The 8,031-nt window shown below is 37.7% G+C and overlaps 2 pseudogenes; both read right to left on the bottom strand.

Moving 5' to 3' along the window:
* Window positions 1-520: 520 nt before the first annotated feature.
* LOC103339168 (cocaine synthase pseudogene) lies at window positions 521-2,175 on the bottom strand (annotated as a pseudogene).
* A 3,541-nt stretch (window positions 2,176-5,716) lies between these two features.
* On the bottom strand, window positions 5,717-7,736 carry LOC103339169 (cocaine synthase pseudogene; annotated as a pseudogene).
* Window positions 7,737-8,031: the final 295 nt, after the last annotated feature.

Raw genomic sequence — 8,031 nt, 5'->3', positions numbered from 1 at the left:
ACGGACGTGGTTAAATCCTTCATTACGTTCCAAGAATTCAATTTGTTGACGTTGTTATGTCACTTACCACGTTGGTTTTTGTATAGGCCTTGACATGGTTAAACTTTTAAAAGTCACTTTTATAACCCTCTTTGGCGTGTGTATTCTCTAAAACGTAAATTGTTTTAGATTAACCGACGTACAGAAAAGTTGTCACGATAGTTAATGGAACTGAGTTGCCTTTATTTCCCTCTTTAGACGATGGTAATTATTAATCAATGGAAGTAGTGTTTTCCAAATTTGTCAGTTGGAGAACTGTCCCGTCGTGTTATTCTTAAATATACGACTTGCATTATTTTCATGACCGTCATCGTGTTATTCTTAAATATACTACCCGCCACAAAGTCACCTGCGGAATCGCGAACCATGACGCCTATTCCGCCCACTGTATTATCAAAAGATTTTGGCCAATAGCTTTTCCACCATAGATAGAAGTGAAAAAGTTTGCTGCTTAGTTTGGTTGTACTAGGGACATCAATACTCAAATGAATCCAATATAAATAAAAAAGCAATCCGTTCCAAATGATTGAAACTCAATACACTCTCTCTAATATTTTATATGACACTTAATTACAAATTAGCTATTAGTCTGGTAGTATTTTTCTTCATGCGTGACACAAAACTTATTTATTTATTTATAATCCACGGGAAGAGATAATTCACACCTTTTTCACATATTAGATTTCAACTTTGTTGAAGACTTGATATCAAACATTGTTTGTGCTGGAGTTGAGGGAACCAAATATGCAAGGAGCTCTTCGTCAGACTCAAATATGGCCATTTCTTGTTCATCAAGGGTCACCCAAGCTTCAATTCCATCACAAAACTTTGTATCCAACAACGCAATTACGTTCTTATAGCCGCCTTTGCCGGTGACCCACGTAGGTTTTCCCCATCCAAAGTCCATTTCATACAGAGGGAGCTTGCACAGACTTGTGGCCCAATAAAGATTGATGCCCTTAGTGCTCTTCAAAAGTTGGCCCCTCTCTCTAATGCATTCAAACACTGCCAAGAATCCCTCCACACCTTTAAATCTGTTTGCCTTCTCATTGATAAAGTCTGTCAAACCTTTCCTCATCGTGCTCACCAACTCGTGTAATTGGGTCTCATCCTCTTTGAACAAGATTAGAAGTGGCCAAAACCAATTCCCCATGGCATTTTGTGGTAGCTCCGGGAGCATTCTCCGTCGCAAGTTTACCATTTGGAACAGAACTGTTGGCCTGATTGGAGTCCCAGGCTTGGAGTTATGAGAAGCAGCAATAGCACATTTTAAGATGATTGCCAAAACTAATTGTACGTTTGTGGGGATGAAGTTTTGGACAACACCCTCAATTTTGGCCTTGAGACTTGCCATCTTTGAGACATCAAACACAAATTGCCTAGTAGTTAAATTTTCACTAGGCGTTTCCAAGGTGTTTGGGGTGGCCGGTAAGTCTCTAGACGGCAACAAATTTCCTCCATTAAACTCCGGCAACGCTAATTGCCCTCCAACTCCATCATCATATTGATCTTCATCACGATTTATGGCGGCCCATGTTCGTGCGAATGTGTAGAGCGATGTTAGATCTGCAATTTTGTGCGAAGGAGATACTGCAATAGCAATTCCTCCGCATTTAAAAACATTGATTTGAACAAGCAAAATAACAGACCCCAAGGCTACTTGAGCTGTTTCAGAATCGGTCTCGGGGATCAAGTGACCGATTAACTTGGGCTCTGGTTGTTGAAGAAAATCTGCAAGCTGGCAGTTAACCCTAGCTTCCAAGAAATGAGCCCCTTCATCGTTGCACTCGATGAACGCAGCACCTTTGAGCCGGCCAGCCAATGGATAGAAGAGAACCAAAGTTTTGGACAGAGACTCTTGCAAGCGCTTAGAAGCATTGGAAACAAAATCGGCACCATGCCAATGGTTGGTGTACAAAAACACGAGGGTTCCATATAACGTAGGAGGTAAAATTTGATCCAAAAGAGAGAGCTTGAGAGCTTTAAGGTGATAAGGAGTCGGAGATAATGGCTTAATGATCTTTCTTGAGGTGATTTCGACAAGAGAACGGCTAGAACTACCCATTTCTAATTGAATTAGAAAGACTCCCTCAAATTTTGGATTGGAACCAAGATTATATGTGTGTGTGTGTATATATATATATATCTCAATAATTTTAGCCCAAGGTTTAAAGTCTTATGCTTCCTTGTTGGTCCCCCTTGTAGTGCTTTTCTCTAGAATGCAACAGAGTGGACACGCAATAGAGTTGACCCAAGTTAAATAATTACTTTGGTCGACTTACAGGATTCACAATATGCATATGATGCTTTAGGATTCTGAGCCTCGACATTTAGAGTTTATCTATTTATCCGCATTTTGTAAAATCTTCACCATCCTAATAATCTAACCATTTAAAACCAAACAAATAATCAAACCTTAAAAAAAAATTATTAATAAAAAATCAAATAACTTCAAATATTTAAAAATAATATTAAAAAGTCACATAATCTAAAAATTAGAAAACCAGAAATGCAACTTCCCCTCCCCACCCTTACCCTGGCCGCCACCACCAACACCATTCCCCATCTTTCTCCCCCAGCCCACCCCAACACCACCCAATTAAGCCGCTATACCATTCACCATCTCTCTCTCTCTCTCTCCCCCTTTTAATAATCTTTCTCTATATTCTTCACAGCCCCGCCTTAATTACCCCTAACCTTTCGTGAAGAAACCTATAGCCTCCCTCCCACCCACCTCATGGAAAGGGAGTGGATTTTTCTTTTACGTTTTTTTTATTTAAACAAATAATTGTTAAATTTAAATAAATTTTCTGATGAAAAGGAAAATTAAATTCTTATATTGTTGTCATGTCATGTCTTTTAAACAGTTAGATTATTAGGATGGTCAAGATTTTGCAAAATGCGAAAAAATGAGTAAACTCTAAATGTAGGGGCTCGGGATTCATGCTTCATTCAATACTAACTACTGATGATGATTGAAAATGGAGGCTTCCATCCGTATCTCCCTCACATATATGATAACTAAGTTATTATCAGTTTATAATCCAGACACAAAATACAAACTGTGCGAGTTCTTAATTAGTTCACTGAACCACCTCTCAAGAAAATTAGGAAAATAGTGTTACCTCCTAAAATTAGGAATTTTTGTTGACTTTTTCGTTCAAAATAAAGTAAATACTCGGGATAAGCTTTTTTTATTTTTATTTTTTTTTGGGGTCAAGAGGGATAAGCTTTCTTAGGTTATGCACATAGATAATATTTGTCTACTTTTGTAATATTACAATGTCCACTTTTGCCAGGCAAATCTGGAATGCTTTGCGAAGCTTTCTGGATATTTCTATTCCATTAGGAAGATTTATGATTAAAAATGAGTTCTAATGTTGAAAACAAATATGCCAGCAAATAGTTATAAAAAAATAAATTCCTATAGATAAAACCCACAAATGCTCCCAATCATGCAAAATCCAGTGCACAATATTCCTTTTTGAATTTTAAATAAGCAATAATGTTTGTGCAAATAATCTCACGGGAGAATATTCGCTTCTACATCCTTCAACCTTCGATCTTCCTTCTCTCTCTTCCTCGATTCCTGTAAAACAGATTGAGTAAATAGACCACACCCGGGGGGTGTTGGCCAAAGGCCCTCCGATGCCTAAGTTAGTTCGAGTGTTTGTAGAAAAATAATAGCTAAGCAAAGGGTACGGAGTAGTGTTTATGTAGGGTGTGAACCGGGCGGCCGGAGCCGTGTGTGGTGGCCGGAGCCGTGTAGAGAATATATGGAGAGTGGAGAGGGAGAAAGAGCTTCGGGTATTTTTCTCGGGTATAAGGAGTAGGTTTAGATGTACCTTGAATGATGAATGAAGTCATCTATTTATAGGAGCCTCGGGGCTAGGGTTTCGTAGAGAATATGCTGAGTTTATTCTCTACCCAAATTCGTAGGGATCAAGTTGGACTGAGATAATATCTAATTAAATGATATTATCTCTTTTTATGGAGATAATATATGAGATAATGACATTATCTTCTCTTTATTAGGATAATATCTTAATTAATGATATTATCTTATTAAATAAAGATAATATCATGTTAATTAAGATATTTATCCCAATTAATTAATTGGCCAGATAAACTGGTTCAATTAATTAATTAAAAGAGATAATCTTCTTTTCCACGTGGCGATCTGTGATTGGAGACGAAAATATCTGCTCCCACAAATAATATTTTATTGATAAAACATAATAAAGTACAAAGTAGCCATAGTGCTAAATATGAGGAAACTAAATAGCAGAAAGGTAACTTAGGCCTGTTTGGTATTCAACTTGAATCCAACTTTTTAAACTCAAAAACAGAATTTGAGTCCAAAACAAAGAAACTCAAGAACAACTAAAAAACACCCAAATTATATAAAACAAAAAATATATGTTTTTTCAGTTTTTTCTTAACAACCCATGAGTTCTCAAATTTTTAATATTTGAAAACAGTTTTCAAGTTGCATACAAACAAGTTTTTGAATCTTAAAAATAGATTTAAGAACTCATTTTTTTAAGAAAAATCAAAGTTTTTGAGTTCCCTATTTGAATAAGATAGTTTCACCATTGAAACTGAACCTTGTCTAAAGGAACAATTATTTCAAACCACTACGACACTTTGCAAGCATAGAGATTTTTGTTATGTAGAAGCATTAGACTTTGCCTAACCTCTTCCTCACCATTTTTTCTCTTATAATATTCGTTTTCTTGCTACGTCATGTAATGCAAGATATGACATTTTACGCTTCCTTGAATTTGTCAGCCTTTTTGTGTTTCTTTGTTTTTGTTCTTTTTGTCTTTTATTGAACCCTAAACAATCATCTTGACGGTCCGATTTGTCAGATTTTCAGGTCAAGCGCTCCACAAAGTTGACCAAAGCTTTTTTCTTCTAATAAACAAAGTAGGACCCAAGATTTGTACGTGATGCTTCAGTACCAACTGATAATTTAATAATGGACCATATTTTTTATAAGAATTGGGCAGCTCATTGACCCATTCTTCAAATTAGCTACCCTTCTACACACCCACCCATCTACTGGTTTACAATTTCTTTGTACTAATTTGATGAATATGCTAATTGGTGTCACCAAACAAACAAAAATATAAGCAAGGATATGGAATAGGTGACCAATCTGGCACACGGTAAAGATAATAAAGCAAAGAAAAACAAAAGAAGTTGCAGGACAGGAAGTTTCCAGCCCTCTAATGCAAGTATTTCTTTGCCTGTGCCTTCTAACATTAGAGATAATGCAAATGTTCTGTGAGATATCCAACTCCAAATTCAAAATGTCAAGTGTTGGATTATTATAGCAACCTCATACCATTCTCTCTAACTTGGACGCAAAATCCCACAATAACCAAAAACAGTTCTGCATCTTCCTATCTGATAAAAACAGATTTTAAACTTACAAAACTTGAAAAACACCAGCCACAATGCAAACTAGGGCATCATTTGAAGTGCTCTCTTTCCCCTCCCTATTGTGTTAATCAGAACCATCCAGCACCGCCATGCTGGTTCTGGTTCTGGTTCAGGGAAGGGTCAATGCTAGGATCTTGCTTAAAAGCAATTTCTGCAGTTGTTCCTTATCCAACTGAGTCTTGCAAGAAAATAGGAGTTCATATTGAGCACCAAATATACGTTGGCGCTTTAGCCAAAAAAACTTCTTCTGCAATTCATGCGGTTGTGTCTTTATGACCAGATATTGTTTCTTGATTTCCATTTCAAACTGCTCTTTGGACTTTTTATCAATATGAGGTGATCGCCACACAGTATATAATCAAACTGTTTCTTGATTTCCATTTCAAACAGCTTCAACATGAGCCGCAGACAAAACATTGTCCAAAGCCATGGCGCAACCCACCACAAAGTCACCTGCGGAATTGCGAACCACGACACCTACTCCGCCCACTGTAAGTCCAGGTTGCCAAGCCCCATCAACATTGATTTTCATACCTCCCATGCTCGGCTATATTATCAACATTGATAATATATGCTCTTTATTATCAAAAGATTTTGGCCAATTGCTTTTCCACCATACATAGAAGTGAAAAAATTTGCTTCTTAGTTTGTTTGTACTAGGGACATCAATACTCAAATGAATCCAATATAAATAAAAAAGCAATCCGGACTCAATACACTCCCTCTAATATTTTATATGAACACTTGACTACAAACTAGCTATTAGTCTGGTAGTATGTTTCTTTGTGCATGACATACAACTTATTTATTTATTTATAATCCACGGGAAGAGATAATTCACACCTTTTTCACATATTAGATTTCAACTTTATTGAAGACTTGATATCAAACATTGTTTGTGCTGGGGTTGAGGGAACCAAATATGCAAGGAGCTCTTCGTCAGACTCAAATATGGCCATTTCTTGTTCATCAAGGGTCACCCAAGCTTCAATTCCATCACAAAACTTTGTATCCAACAACGCAATTACGTTCTTATAGCCGCCTTTGCTGGTGACCCACGTAGGTTTTCCCCATCCAAAGTCCATTTCATACAGAGGGAGCTTGCACAGACTTGTGGCCCTATAAAGATTGATGCCCTTCTTGCTCTTTAAAAGTCGGTCCCTCTCTCTAATGCATTCAAAGACTGCTAAGAATCCCTCTACACCTTTAAATCTGTTTGCCTTCTCATTGACAAAGTCTGTCAAACCTTTCCTCATCGTGCTCACCAACTCGTGTAATTGGGTCTCATCCTCATTGAACAAGACTGGAAGTGGCCAAAACCAATTCCCCATGGCATTTTGTGTCAGCTCCGGGAGCATTCTCCGTCGCAAGTTTACCATTTGGAACAGAACTGTTGGCGTGATTCTCCCAGGCTTGGAGTTATGAGAAGCAGCAATAGCACATTTTAAGATGATTGCCAAAACTAGTTGTACGTTTGTGGGGATGAAATTTTGGACAATACCCTCAATTTTGGCCTTGAGACTTGCCATCTTTGAGACATCAAACACAAATCTCCTAGCAGTTAAATTTTCACTAGGCGTTTCCAAGGTGTTTGGGAAGGCCGGTAAGTCTCTAGACGGCAACAAATTTCCTCCATTAAACTCCGGCAACGCTAATCGCCCTCCAACTCCATCATCATATTGATCTTCATCACGATTTATGGCGGCCCATGTTTGCGCGAACGTGTAGAGCGATTTTACATCTGCAATTTTGTGCGAAGGAGATACTGCAATAGCAATTCCTCCGCAGTTAAAAACATTGATTTGAACAAGCAAAATAACAGACCCCATGGCTACTTGAGCTGTTTTAGAATCGGTCTCGGGGATCAAGTGATTGAGTAACTTGGGCTCTGGTTGTTGAAGAAATCTGCAAGCTGGCAGTTAACCCTAGCTTCCAAGAAATGAGCCCCTTCATCGTTGCACTCGATGAACGCAGGACTTTGAGCCGGCCAGCCAATGGATAGAAGAGAACCAAAGTTTTGGACAGAGACTCTTGCAAGCGCTTAGAAGCTTTGGAAGCAAAATCGGCACAATGCCAATGGTTGGTGTAGAAAAACAAGAGGGTTCCATATAACGTAGGAGGAAACATTTGATCCAAAAGAGAGAGCTTGAGATTTTTAAGGTGATAAGGAGTTGGAGATGATGGCTTAATGATCTTTCGTGATGTGATTTCGACAAGAGGATGGATAGAACTACCCATTTCTAATTGAATTAGAAAGACTCTCCCTCAAACTTTGGATTGGAACCAAGATTATATATACATAGAGCCCTCAAATAATTATTTGAGGAACACACTTTAGGGTTCCCCACGAAATTTTTTTTCAACGATCCAAACCATCTATTTTTTAAGTCTACATTCATAGATCGTCCTTGCAAAAAATTAGACAAATCGGAAACCGTTTTCATATCCAATTGTGTCATACAATATAAATGAACACGGTACTTCAAGAAAGTACTAAAATTTGAATAATTCAATTGAGTGGACAAATGATATCGGATTCAAGTC

The sequence above is a fragment of the Prunus mume genome, linkage group LG8 (assembly GCF_029339155.1).
Source record: "Prunus mume cultivar Tortuosa linkage group LG8, ASM2933915v1, whole genome shotgun sequence".
In the NCBI taxonomy this organism is placed as follows: Eukaryota; Viridiplantae; Streptophyta; class Magnoliopsida; order Rosales; family Rosaceae; genus Prunus; species Prunus mume.
The sequence above is the reverse complement of the archived record's forward strand: the minus strand, read 5'-3'. Positions and strand labels throughout refer to the sequence as shown.